Source organism: Anomaloglossus baeobatrachus, chromosome 3 (genome assembly GCF_048569485.1).
Source record: "Anomaloglossus baeobatrachus isolate aAnoBae1 chromosome 3, aAnoBae1.hap1, whole genome shotgun sequence".
In the NCBI taxonomy this organism is placed as follows: Eukaryota; Metazoa; Chordata; class Amphibia; order Anura; family Aromobatidae; genus Anomaloglossus; species Anomaloglossus baeobatrachus.
In genome coordinates this window covers 366,862,328-366,877,938 of record NC_134355.1, presented here as the reverse complement: position 1 = coordinate 366,877,938, position 15,611 = coordinate 366,862,328, and positions in this window count along the sequence as shown.

The window sequence follows — 15,611 nt, the reverse complement described above, 5'->3', positions numbered from 1 at the left end:
ATGTGTGCAGCCTGAACCTTCTTCTGGCCACAAGCATTCAGCACAGTGATGGCTGGGGCACAAATAAAGATAGTGACTCACTCTGCTCACCTGTATGTCTACGACCCAGCCGTCATTCTCTCTCTACACTCTATTGTATTTGCCGCTTTAGTTTATGTGAGCACTACCTGGGACACAAGCAGAGGACCACTGAACAGATCCCTGCTCCACTGGTAACTCCAGCAAGAAGCAGGCTACTTCTGCCCTGTGCCCTGTTGGAGGATGGCACCACACAGCTAATGGATGACAGTGCAATGATATCACTGCATCATGCAGTCCAGCACCCACTACTATTCAAGATAGAAGAAGCGACAGAGGCTGCGGTGGATGGGGAGCCTGGATTAAGTAAAAATAAGCTTTTTTTTGGAGAGGGATATGTGGACATCATATTATATGAGGCGCTAAAGGGGACATCATACAGTGCAAGGTTCTAAAGGGAATATTTTACTGGTGACTGTGGTAACTATACTGTATATGGGACTGTTGGGGGGGGCTAATATACTGGGGCTGTAGTGACTATACTTTATAGGGTGCTATGGGGGACTTTATACTGGAGAATGTGGTGACCATACTGGATAGAGGGTTGTGGGGAATATTATACTGCATACAGGGGGCTGTGGGGACCATTATATTCTATCGGGGACAGGGGGACAATCATACTGTGTGGGGAACTGTGGGGGTGATAATAATGTATGGAGTGGTGTGGGCATCATGTAAATGGGAGACTGTGGTGGATTTCATACCATATGGGGAATATAGTTTGGAGAGAGCAGCGTAGTGGGCAGTATGATCACACAGAGTGAAGTGGTGGCAGAGTGAAATGGGGGCACAGTATGGAGAGAGGTTAGTATGGCAGGGTGCAGTACGGAGATATACAGAGCGAGAGGGAAAACATGGAGCGGGGACACCCATGGTATAGACCCATGGTTCATAAGGACAGACAGGGTTGCGGTTATAGCTGATAATGGTAGACAGTGTGGTGGTCAAAGCTCATTGAGGTGGACAGTGTGGAGGCCATATACCAGAGGAGATTTATTTGGGGCATAGTATGGACAGATATTTTTATGCAGTGGCAATTATATTAACTCTATTATTTTTAAGTGCGCCATGTTGAGATGTGCTACAGAAGACCAAAGAAGAGGAAACTCTGCAGAGACCAGCTGTGGCTATGAAAAGTCATCATGGCATCTGGACAAGATGAAGACAAAAAAGAGAACAACTCAATCAGAGAAGATGTCACCCATAATTTACCTGGATGTAAATATCTATTTGTGATACTGCCTGCTTCTCATCAGTACTGTGGTTCCTGTTTGGTCCGTAGTCTTATAATGCCTAGTGACAACTCCCAGTATCTTCTTACCATTTTTTCTTTACAATATACTGGGAGTTGTAGGTTCATGTGATACAATGGTATATAGGGCTGACTTGACATTACATTTGATTGCTGTACTAACCTTGTTTCTTTTATTCAAGTATTTATGGTGGTTCTGGTGATGTATTCATGCATTAATGATGGTACTGGTGTTGTAATTAGTTTCTGATGATCATTCTGGTGCTGTATTCATGTACTGACAGTGGTTCTAGTGATGTATTTATGCACTTATGGTGGTTTTGATGCAGTATTCATTTAGTGAGGGTAGTTCTGATGATGTGTTCATGTACTAATGGTGGTTCTGGTGCTGTATTCATGTACTAATAGTGGTTCTGGTGATGTATTTATTTTTGGATGATAGTTCTGGTGCAGTATTCATGTATTATTGATAGCTCTGGTGTCTTATATATGTACCGATGATGATTTTGGTTTTGTACTCAAGTCCTGATAATGGTTCTGGGGAGGAATAACTACATCACCATAACTACATGAATACATCACCAGTGCCATCAGAAATATATGAATATAGCATATACTGTGTGAATAGTCTGCAAACAATAACTGATTCTATAACTAACCTTAACATTTTACTCCCTTTTTTAAAGACACACCTCTAAAATGCAACACTTGTTTATTTTTGCTGGTATTTTTTTGGTGAAAAAGATAATTCTAGTGGTATTGTTCATTTGAGCTTGTTACTTGACCCATCAGAGGGGAATGTATTAGGGATAGAGCTAGGCGGACTTGCCAAAAAATGGGACAAGTGGGTCCCTGCTGTCTTGTAAAAAAAAATCCGGATCCGGTCCGGAATCTGCTCCCATATAAGTCTATGGGGAGCAGAATCTGGAGATTAAAAATGGTGGTAGAAGGGATAGGGAAATGGGAGCGCACGCTGTACTTACCAAGGCTCCAGCATGGCTATACGCTGCTCCTCGGCCTCTTATTCACTGCCTGGGCCACTGATTATAGTCAGACGCGCAGTCAGACATACCCCCACCCTGACTGTCAGCGTGTCAGCTAACTGCATCCAATCACAGGCACCGGGACAGCCAGTGGGCAGGGAAAGCAGTGTAAAGGCCTAAAGAAAGTCGGCATCTTCATGGTATCTAAACACTTTTCTGAGATCCATGGAGGTGACAATTCAGGGTTTACTTTCTGTGGCATAGAAAAAGTAATGAAACCAGTTAGAGGAGGTGATTTTAGGCGAAACATTTTAAATCGGGAAACCTATTGGATCTTTAGATTGGGCACGAGACAACCGGACGGTTTAAATGTTCGTAGAGATCTTATACTGCAATATAATTAAATAAGCAAACACAAAGCTATAAACATTAGAGACAGCATCAAATTTATTTATTTTTTTACTTTTCCTCTCTCTCACATTGAAGTGATCCTTTGAATAAAAGGCTGATAGGTCTTTTTGTAATGGTTTTCTACCATAGTCAAATTATGTCTTTTACATCTAGATACTTTTGGAGTTTTTATATCTAGTAGGGTTGCATCCACAGGAATAATGTTTTTTTGCATATTTTCTTGGTACATATAATGGACTCTATTTTATCTTTTGTCATATTTAGGTATAAAGGATACATGTGGGAAGTTAATTGTGTTTTTTGCTTTCTGTAACAGCGTCATTGAATTATAGGATATTCATGATTATGCATAGATATGTTAAATCAGTGATTTATTGCATGTTGTCATGTAAAAAATTATTTGTTCTTTCATCTAATATATAAAGCTCAGTGTATGTATGTGTGTATGTATGTCCGCTAAAGGAATTTGCACCGTCGCATTTACAATCACAAAATTTTGCACAGATGTCCCATGTGACCCAGGGAACATCATAGACTATGTTTGGGCGGGAAAATTTAACCCCGTGCTTTCCAGTTACTCTACAAAAATCCTGCAGCCATTAAACTGAAAGGAGCTGGGAGCTCCAGGCTAATAATAGCAACCGTCAGTGGTTGCTATAGGAATAAAATAAACTGTTAGTATAACAAGCTTATGTGTTGTCTTGCTAAATTCTACTAAAAAGGGGGCTGAAAGCCCGTACTTACGAAGTGCTCACTGATATCCTAATCAGGCACGAATACTAATATTCTTTATAGCAAGATACTATTTATTTTAATAGCACATGAATAGTTAATGGTACATAGGCATTTAGAACTATAGTCATAGAATCTTATACAATAACAGAAATATGCATCAACATTACCGTTTGTTGTAGCAGTCCTTTCACATCGGAGGGAACTCGATTTAATGATAAAGGAAACAACATGGCATCTTGCATCACAGGAGCAGTGCGTACACTTCAATGTCCTGGAAGGTTTTCCCTAACATTAAGCGAGTCCGGTGTAATTTTATAGGAAAACTTTGTAGGTTGTGTTTAAATGGTCACCAGCATGTGACAGCTGAGTCATGTTCATGTAACTTGACCACAAACTGCTGTGGGCACCAGCAGCTTCCTGCACATTTACTTGTACATCCTGCCAGTTGACAACTGACCGACCACAGTTGACCATAGTGTTAGTGAAATATTGCAATGAGCCGTAAATTTCATATGCAAGCTTCCTTAAACCTGTCTTTAAGCCAACCACAAGTTTCCGGTAAGTGGAACTGTAAATGTGACTTCCTCATTATCTTATTCTTTGGTCATAGTGAAATTGGTTATCCAAAGGACATCTCTTTGATACTGAATTATTGATAGGTCAAATAATATCTGGGATCACTCCTATCTTTTGATTATGATCCCTATCTAATATCACATTGGTATCACAATCGGTCCTTGATCCCAGGGATTATTTTCCATCATCAGTATTCCACTAGAAGAAGATCACTCAGAATATACCATACCATGACCAAGAAATATCGTTTGCCACAAATTTTGTTTTCTTGGTTTGTTTAGATAAACGTTGCACTTTCACTACTTTTGTACAGTATATTAAAACTAAAAGCAATATTATCTGAAAAGCTCCCTTGAATATCATGTGTTTTGGCATTTGCTCGATATTCAAAGGAATCATTACACATTACATTTCCCGATATGTTACTACAAGTTTCACTAGACCCATTTATGAACATATTGGCATAAGGTCATAACATATCATGAATTGTCCTTTCCACTAAGCTGGGTTTAAAAGCATCTACAGTATTTATAGCTGTCCCAAAACTTATTTTTATATTCCCCATAGGGATGAATCCCAGGTTAGTCAGTCCAGTCTTATTTCTTGGTACCCAAATTCCTCCCTTAAAAGCCAGATATTGCAAATTGGTGACTGTTGCATTCAAATTGCCTTGCCACCATGGAAGATTGATCCATCCCACTACGGAAATGGGTACTGTAGTATTCTATAGACGAACACTTCGAGTGTCTTTATCAGCAAGATGATCAGAACAACTTTTCTACTTTAAGATTTCCTCCATCGATACCGGGACATCCAGATAAGGGATACTGGTGGCTGTAAGCAAAGAATGTGTACAGATCCAGCAATCTGTGTGTTGAAAATGTGATGGTGCATCAGAAATGTATTCGCCATAGATTCCTCCTGATGTAGACTTGTCAACGACCAAAGAGGCAAACATCAAACACAGGAATTTCTCCATCTCATCACTGTCGAGCTCTTCCCAGTGACTGATACCATGGATTCCGCTTATTTACAACACCTTCTGCAAATAAAGATACACTATTATTCTCGTAAATAACATTTTTCTTGTGGGACATATTCCCACTTCTCCACTCCTGGTCTCATCAGGAGAGTACGATCTTTTCCGACCGCTATTACCTCTGTCTCTGAGGGCGGTCCTTGGAGGTTTTGAATCCATATTTTTGCTCCTACATTTGTAATATTAGAGGATCCAAAACCTTTAGTACCCCGTATTGTTAATTCTGCTGGGGCAGTTCCTTCTCTTATTTCAGACAAGTTTATTGGGATTATCAACATCTGAGCCACCCTCTAGTGTTTCACCAATATCAAAGGTTCATTTCCCAAATTTAGCATCAGTACCTTGATTTCTCCCTGATAATCTGCCTCTATTACCCCTCCCACCACTATGGCTCCTTTTAACGCTAAACTAGAACAAGTGGCTATTTGACCATAATGATCCTTTGGTGTCTGGCAACCCAATCCTGTTGAAATTGGTTTTACCTTACCTGGGGGTACCACGACAGTTTCCAATGTACTGAGGTCTAAACCTGCTGAATAAGGTGTCGCTCTTTCTGGTGTGCCCAAACAGCTGTACCTTGCCTTGTCAACTGTTGGACTGACTTGTCTGATGGCTGCTGCTTTATCTGCTTCTGAATTAAACAAACGTTCAAGTGAGTTAGTAGGGACATGAGCATCGACATGAAATACAGTGGTCTTGGTAGATTGAATAATCCCTTCAATGTCTTGCCACACTTCCCTGACCATCTCAAACGCGTTTTGCTGTTCCTCTCCCCAGTGGAACTCATATTTTTTCCTCGTTACTCTGTACAAATGAGCCAACATTTGTCCCAAATGAGGGATATATTGTCTCCAAAAATCAAACAATCCAATATAAGACTGAGTCTCCTGTTTCGATTTAGGGACCGGGAAATTAATAATTTTCTGTCTGGCATTGCGCAAGATCTCTCTGTGCCCCTGGTTCCATTGAATCCCTAGAAATGTTACCACCTGAGACGGTCCTCTAACCTTGGCATCATTGATTTCCCATCCTTTACTCCTCATATGAGCAACCAGTTTTGTCAATTGATCTTTCCCACTTTGCTCATCTTGTACTTGTATCATTAAGACATAACCCCAAAGGAGAATTTTCCTTCGGTTAGATTAAGAGTCATCCTTTTTAGGACATCAATTCCCAAAATATATTCTGGTATAGGTACTACCAGCACCGTATACTTCTTGATAGGTAAATTACCTATCTTCAAAGCTACCTGTGTCTGAACCCCGGTGATCACTTGACCACCTAGTCCAGCAATTTTTACTCGAGGTCCTTTTATTTTTTCTGGGTTTCCATGAATTAAAGTAGCCTCCTCCCCCGTGTCAATCAAAGCTGGGACTCTTTGAACATTTCCCCCTTTCCAATGTATGCTAAGATTGACGTAGGGACGTTCGTCCCTTTTTATCAATAGGGGGGCTTGGCTGGCTACCTATGGTAAATCACTTCCTTCTGAACTTTCATTTACACAGACTTCAGTCTGTGTATTAGCCCTTCCTTCCGTGACCTTTGTGGCCACGGCTGCAGCCAGTTCTTCCCATGGATAAACTGACTGAAAATCTTCCCAAGACACATTCTTTGGGGGTTTTTCCCCTTTTCCTTCTGATTTCTTTACCTTGGGGGTTTTTGAACCCCCTTCCACATTTGTAGCGGTCACTTTCTTTGTGGATAGAACTTTCTGTTTGTAGAACTTCCATAATTCTCCTGTCTCCTTTCCATCAATCCTTTCCATATTGATCCCGGCTTTAAGCAAAGCCTGGAACATGTCTTTGTGAGACACTCGTGGGGCCTCCCCTACTGATTTCTCTTTCCAATCAGGATTGTTTAGCTTACTGTTACCAACATGGCCTCCAGGGGACGATTTATCCCACTGTCCCATATCCTGTAACTCCCTCATCCTCCCTAGAACTACACCGATTGATTCTCCAGTCAGCGATACAGTTAAGGTTAAAATAACTGTTTTGTATGCTGGAGGAGCATGTTTAACCAGCCTATTTCTTATGCTGGCTTTCAATGGGTACTGGAGATAATCATCATCCATTCCCAAAAGAGGAAGAGCATTCCTCATTGCTTCTTCCTTCAGCCTTTCCATACCATCTTTTAAGGTATACCAAGGTTTATCATTGATAGGAAAGTCTGCTTCTGATGGATATTTGTCCAGAAAAGCATGGGCTAAGATCATGATTAAGTTTTGAGTACCATGCTCATTATGATCAACAAAATAATTTTTTATTGATCTCTGAATTACTGGGTCCCGAGACATGGTGACAAATTTTGCCACGTCTCCGGCGTCAAAGTGCACTCCACCTCCTCCGAGATCGTGCACCCTGACCAACCAGGGAATTTCTCCTTCTCCTGGTTTTTGTCTAAACTGTGTTAAAATGCTATCAACTTCTCCCTGAGAGTAATCTTCAATGGTTACTCGATTTTTTACATGAGGAATTGTTCTCTCATTTGTGATGGCATTACCATCTTCGTCATATTGCAGATTCCCCTGACCATCCCGGACATGTTCCCGGATGATCTCATTCTCTGTCCTCTCTAGGCGCCTCCTTACGGGATTAGCCTGAATCTTCCCTTTATGGTAATCCTCCTCATCAGATGATGAAGATGAATCCCACACATCCCCATCCCAAGTATCGGGATCCCAGTTTATAGAAGCTGAGACGATACTTTTATGTACTTTGGTTTTATTTACTTTTCCTCTTCTTTTCTTGTACTTATTTTGAGCAATTTTTATGGCAGCTTTTTCTGCCACATTCTGATAATGTTCCAATTTATCCTTCAACAGTCTGGTATTACATTCCATAACTGTTTTCAGGCCACCTAATTCTATCATCTTTTGTTCCATCTGGGAACTTTTCTTCTGCATCTTTAGATTACGCTCATGCATTACACTATATGCACTTGCCAAAATCCAGATGTGCCATGCTAAAGACACTACATCACCTGCTTTCACAGGGACACTACCGAATACATTCACAGCATCAGTAGCTTCACTACCCTTAAGCTTATCCTGCCATTGTTTTGCCAATTCACAAGACACTATATCACCTGTTTCCACAGGGGCACCACTGAGTACATTCACAACATCAGTAGCTTCACTACCCTTAAGCTTATCCTGCCATTGTTCTGCCAATTCACAAGACGCTACATCACCTGCTTTCACAGGGGCACCACTGAGTACATTCACAACATCAGTAGCTTCACTACCCTAAGCTTGTCCTGCCATTGTTCTGCCAATCCACAAGACACTACATCACCTGCTTTCACAGGGACACTACCGAATACATTCACAACATCAGTAGCTTCACTACCCTTAAGCTTATCCTGCCATTGTTTTGCCAATTCACAAGACACTACATCACCTGTTTTCACAGGGGCACCACTGAGTACATTCACAACATCAGTAGCTTCACTACCCTTAAGCTTGTCCTGCCATTGTTCTACCAATCCACAAGACACTACATCACCTGTTTTCACAGGGGCACTACTGAGTACATTCACAACATCAGTAGCTTCACAACCCTTGAGCTTATTCTGCCATTGTTCTGCCAATCCACAATTGACCAATTCATGTGCTATAAAATTGTAGGGAGCCTCAATCCAGCTCGGAATCTCCACAACGACCTCCTTAACATTATCCTTACATTTTCTGAACATTTTGACACTATGCAAGAAGATTAAAAAAATATCTGGAAATTTGCCAAATATAAGTTTTTAATTAAAATTCGTTAATTCTTATAGAAGTAATCCTGCCGACTACGCCAATTTATGTCTTGCTAAATTCTACTAAAAAGGGGGCTGAAAGCCCGTACTTACGAAGCGCTCACTGATATCCTAATCAGGCACGAATACTAATATTCTTTATAGCAAGATACTATTTATTTTAATAGCACATGAATAGTTAATGGTACATAGGCATTTAGAACTATAGTCATAGAATCTTATACAATAACAGAAATATGCATCAACATTACCGTTTGTTGTAGCAATCCTTTCACATCGGAGGGAACTCGATTTAATGATAAAGGAAACAACATGGCATCTTGCATCACAGGAGCAGTGCGTACACTTCAATGTCCTGGAAGGTTTCCCCTAACATTAAGCGAGTCCGGTGTAATTTTATAGGAAAACTTTGTAGGTTGTGTTTAAATGGTCACCAGCATGTGACAGCTGAGTCATGTTCATGTAACTTGACCACAAACTGCTGTGGGCACCAGCAGCTTCCTGCACATTTACTTGTACATCCTGCCAGTTGACAACTGACCGACCACAGTTGACCATAGTGTTAGTGAAATATTGCAATGAGCCGTAAATTTCATATGCAAGCTTCCTTAATAATATCTGGGATCACTCCTATCTTTTGATTATGATCCCTATCTAATATCACATTGGTATCACATGTGTGAGGTAAAAAGATGTCGGTGGTGAGACGGATAAAGAGAGACAGAGACACAGACAAAGACAGACCGGGCAAAGAGACAGACCGGGCAAAGAGACAGACCGGGCAAAGAGACAGCCGGGCAAAAAGACAGACCTGGAAAGAGACAGCCGGGCAAAGAGACAGCCGGGCAAAGAGACAGCTGGGCAAAGAGACAGACCGGGCAAGAGACAGCCGGGCAAAGAGACAGACCGGGTAAAGAGACAGCCGGGCAAAGAGAAAGACCTGGAAAGAGACAGCCAGGCAAAGAGACAGCCGGGCAAAGAGACAGGCCGGGCAAAGAGACAGACCGGGCAAAGAGACAGCCAGGCAAAAAGACAGGCCGGGCAAAGAGACAGCCCGGCAAAGAGACAGCCCGGCAAAGAGACAGCCCGGGAAAGAGACAGACCGGGAAAGAGACAGCTGGGCAAAGAGACAAAGAGAGAGACAGACAGATACAGAGAATGAGACAGATAGACTGATGCAAATAGACAGAGAGATAGAAACAGACAGACAAGGAAAGAGACAGACAGCGAGATAGACAGACAGCGACACACAGACAGAGACTGGGAGAGAGACAGAGAGACAGTTACTATCCCGGGCAACGCCCGCGTACTACAGCTAATATATATATATATATATATATATAAATATATATATATATATTCTGTTGCAGAATCGACTTGCCACATTTTTGTAATTATAATCGATGTACTGCCAAAGATATTTATTGAACAGATATGAATTCTTAGTTTTTTATTCCTTTTCGGTCTGCACGTTTTTTTCATTCATTGAAAGGAATCTGATTCCTATGTGATACACATTATGTTCAGACGGAGAAGGACTTAAATCAGATAGATGAAGAAAAAGAGGCTCTGTGGACTATGAAGGACTTCTTTCTCTGCTTTAAAAGGTTCTCACATAGAAGAAAATACTGCTTGACAAAGACTACACTATTGTAGTTGAAACGCGTCAAATTTTTTCCTCCGCTGGAATGATGACTTGATCTTAATTGTATGGAACTTGTCTGTTTTTATGCAATTGCAAGCGTCTAAATGAATCCTGGAAATTTTACCATCTGAATCCTTGTTATTGCGCTGCACAGAAGCCTTCTTTGTTTAGCCAAGATAAAGCCCCACAGGTGGGGGCTAGTAAGAGACCCAGCCTAATAATATCAACCTCCAGCCGCCCGGAATCGTCGCATCCATTAGATGCGACAAGCCCGATGCTTTACCAGCTCTTCCCGAATACCCTGATGCGGTGGCAATTGGGGTAATAAGGGGTTAATAACAGCGAAAAGCTGCTACTAAACCCTAGATTAATGATGGCAGCCTCTATGACACCTATATCATTAATCTGTAAGGGAAAGTAAATAAACAGACACTGAAAAATCCTTTATTGGGAATAAAATAAAAAAAAAGCCACCCTCTTTCACCACTTTATTAACCCCAACACCCTGCAGGTCCAACATAATTCAAACGATATCCCACAGCGACTCCAGCTCTGTTAATTCTGAATCTTACAGCGAGCGGCCATAGAACAAGCCTGCCCACTGTGAGCTCCAGAGAATGAATGAGCGGCAATGAGCGACGACTGCAGGCAGATGTCGTCACACATGCTGGGGGCCCGTCTGACTGCAACCAATCACAGAAGCCAGGCCGGTCAGTGGGCAGGGAAAGCAGTGCATATAAAATAAGCGGCCCAGGGAGGCCACAGGAGCAGCATACAACCGGCCCGGAACCTGGATAAGCTTAATTCTTATTTTCTTTATTTTTCCTCTATTTTTTTTTATTCTCTCGAGTGCTTGGTCCAGGTCAAACACCGTATCGGCACCCGGACAACTGTGAAACCGCGCTGATCCAGACTTTTTCAGTCCGGGTTTACCCAGCCCTAATTAGGGATCCTTTTACCTTTTTCCATTGTTTTTCTTAGGGGTGCGGTGGTGGTTGCCATTGGCTTCATTTGCTTAGGGCACCAAAATACCTTGTCCCAGCCCAGGACTCGAGTTACTATATAATTTACAACCAGATACGGAGCAGAAAGAAAAAGGTTGCTCTGCCCGGTGAGTCTCTGTGTTCTGCTGTCAACTGTCAGCATGAGCAAAGCAGCTTTTTTCCTTGTGTTCTATGCCCCGTTGTAAACCCGGGTGAGCAGATATGTTATGCTAGTTCACCATGCTGCTCCTCAGCATGACAGAAACTTTCCCTACAAAGCAGTAACTCAAAGATATATGTCTCAAGTAGTCTGCATGCGTACTTAGTGGTCCGACACACTGTGAGGAACTGGGGCCATATGGGAGCATGTTTGCTATGTTAAAAATCTTACTCCAGCAGGGACTAGAGTATAATTTGTGGCGAGGCGCACACGAAGATGCACGCCACTCTGATGCACACTTCTGATGCATAAAAAGATATAATTCTCATCATAAATCATAAGGGTCTGTGTCCTGTCCATCTCCTCATTAAGACCGGCGTGAACAACACCGTCTTGATGTATTAGACCCTTTGTTTTCTGTATGAATAAAGAGAGTTCTATATTTCTACCTAGGTCAAAAAGCAGTTTTCCAGGCAATAGGACAACCAAAAAGAGGTCAGACAACCCTTAGTAATTATTGTGTTTTTATAGGAGTACAATGTTTATCTTAAGAAGTAGATAAAGCAATTATACAGTTTAAAAGGAATATTTCATCAGGCTTTTGCTACCTAATCTGAGAGCAGCATAATGTAGAGACAGAGACACTGATTCCAGTGATGATAAATCATTATTAATCACCAGAAGATTATCACTAGAAGACTAGTAAACCTGCTGCCAGGTTGTCAAGTATTTTCAGGTGCTCTGTTTAACTATGAATTGGCAAATTTTTTGCCTATGCACAGTGTACACAGAAAGCTGTCAATCAATGGTGTGGGCGGAGTTTTACAGAGCAGCTTTTAGAGAACTGCTAGATAAAACAGTGAATTTATCATAACTACACTAAGTGTACACTAAGTATTAAGAGTACACTGAGTGACTTATCACTGGAATCAGGGTCTCTGCCCTAACATTACACTGCTCTCAGATGAGATAGCAAAAACCTGGTGACAGATTCCCTTAAATGTCAATCACCCTGATGATACATGAGAAGTCAATAAGGCAATAATGAGCAATAAGTTACTGAAGGTAATAATTCTAATAAACATGTCTGGACATGTCTAATAATCAGATCAGGTATCCTGTACAAACAAATCTCTTAGGTGGCCTAAAGTTGCTAGGAGATAGAGTATGTGGTGAAACAGCTATCGGAGGTTCAGGTCTTGGACCTAAAAGTACGGGATTTTGTCCAAAATGTTTTGTCCAAGTCAGTATGCTTCCATGTGCAGGTTGATCACACGTGTTAACCCTTGATTTTTGTGAATGCTAGACTCCCTTTTATGAGATAGCTAACATAGGTGTGTTCTCAAAATGTTCTTTGACTATTTTTTCATAACTGAGTGCTTTCACTCCTCGCACATTTGTAGGTGCTATCCACATACTTGTTTGGGTAGTTTTACATCTATACTGTGCCTCCGGGATTCTTTTGTCCATAGAACATCAGATTTTTTTATGTTACTTATGACCTTGGACAACTACTAATTATTTCCCATAGTTTCACCCTGCACACCTGCATTGTTTGAAACCTTTTTGTTTTTTAACCTATACCTTTGATAGCTAACCTATGACACGCGTGTCAGAGGTGACATGCTGAGACATTTTTGCTGACACACGCAGCTCTGGATTCACTGCCTTCACTAATAGAGGTAAGATGGCGCAGTTCGTGCCTCGCTTTCAGTAGGAGAGTTGCCCTGCCTCTGGATGCTGATGTTGTAAGGTATTGAAGGCAGAGTGCAAACAGACAGTGTCAGCATCCAGGGGCGGGGCAACTCTCCTACAGAGAGCGGGGCATGAACGGCGCCATCTTACCTCTGTTAGTGAAGGCAATGATGCCAGACCTCCTCACCCTCAGACTTGCACCCCCTGTAAGCGGCAGACAGCTCCTGGGAGATTGGAGAGTCATCTCGTTGTGTGTGCTCGCCAGCTTACCGGTGTCCGTAAATGTCTGTGGAACACTTCCAGAAAGTTTATATGTGGAGATCCTCAAGGAAAAGGGTGGGAGTCAGCCACTCAGTCCAGTGGACCATGAAGAAGGCGTGAGTAAACGCTGAAACGCGTAGTCCTGTGTGACTATCACCCCTTTATTTGCCCTATACTGTGGTATATTGAATTTTAATAATTTGTAAAATAGACTACATTTTTTAATTGAAAAGAAGAATTTTCCATATAATCTTTCCGCTGGATTTTGTATATATTTTTTTTGTTTTTTATTATCTTAAAGCACATACTAAAATCTCACCATGCTGCCAGTGTACCCACCACAGTTACCGCTCAGCAATACTGGGGGAAGAGACCACCCCATTAGAGACAGTTAACCCTGCCAAGACCTTACTGTGCTACCACTGTACCCCAACACAGTTACAGCTCAGCAATACTGAGGTAAGTGAACTCCCCATCAGAAACAGGTAACCCTGAAAAGACCTTACTGTTCTACCACTGTACCCGAACACAGTTACTGCTCAGCAATTCTGAGGAAAGGGAACACCTCATTTGAGACTCTAGTCTAGTTAACCCCTAATTGCCTGCAGGGCTAACAAGCTATCTATCTCCTTTCACTGCCTACCTGATGGAGAAATTATGGGTTTTTCTAAGGGTGACACATCACCTGAGTTATGCTTGTTTTTTTATGAATTTTGGCAGACCGAGCGGTGCGGTCAAGTGAGTGGGCGTTGAACCCGGAAGTGCGGCCTGCGCAACGGCGCAGGGCCCATGCAAGATCCCAGCAACGACAGCCTGTGTTGCTGGGTCGGGCAGCCAGCAGAGTGCAGGGCTGAGCCAGACACAGCAACCCCTGGACACCGGAGCTGGATTGGAGCTGCAGCTAAGTAGACTGATGGGGGGAGGGTTTGGACTTTAGCTGGGGCAGGAGCGCTGGTTACTGGGGGGCTCTAGCTGGGCAGGAGCTTTATAATCTGGGGGGCATGGGCTGGAGCATTTAGGCTGCTTTCACACATCCGGCTTGAGCTCTGCGGCTCAATCCGGCTGTGCAAGCTATGCAACGGATGCGGTGAAAACACCGCATCCTTTGCATAAGTTTTTCCTTTGCGGCCAGTCCGGTTTTTGCCGCTTGCGGCATGCTACTGAGCATGCGCAGTGGCAAAAACCGCATGCGGCGGCTGGATGCGGTTATTGCCGCATCGCGCCGCATCCGGCCGCCATAGGCATGCATTGAAAAATGCGCCGCATCGGGTGAATGCGGCGCGATGCGGTTTTTTTTGCCGCACAAAAAAAACGTTGCACGTGCCAGGCAACGTTCCATCCGGCCGCCGCATCGGCTAAATCTGCCGCATGCGGCAAAAACCGGATGGAACGCAAGGCCTTGCGGCACAATGCGGCACTAATTAAAGTCTATGCAGAAAAAACGCAACCGGCAGCAAAAAAAAACGGTTGCGATTTTCCTGCAAAGTGCCGGATTGTGCCGCATGGCAGAAACCGGAGGTGTGAAAGCAGCCTTAGGATTGGGGCCGTACCAGGGCGGGAGCCCTAGCAAATGGAGTTGCTGATTTCGACGGCAATTCAGTTGACTGCGGGGCGCAGGCTGGCGGCTCCCTTCAGGATATCGATCTGCAGCTGGGCGGCCGGAGCCCCCAACGCTGGCTCCGGGTTGGTGTACTTGGGAATCTGTCTGGGAATCTGCGGGGCGCGGGCTGGCGGCCCCCCTTCGTGTTCTTGACCTGCAGCTGGACAGCCAGAGCATGGACTCCAGGGCCAAGGCAGTTGATGAGGGTAGGGGCCACGCCGGGGCAGGAGCCCTGTGGTCCTGGAGCTAAGCCGGGGCAAGAACCATGGGCCAGATGACTGCAGATCGAGGGAGGCCTCCCCTGCAGGATGACAGCTGGTGGTTGAATGACGGATGAGCAGCCAGAGCTCCCTAACTCCTGCTCTGGGTCGGCGTCCATTTCAAAGTGTCTTCCAGCCTGGGCAGTCGGTCGACCTCGCTGGTGATGCTGG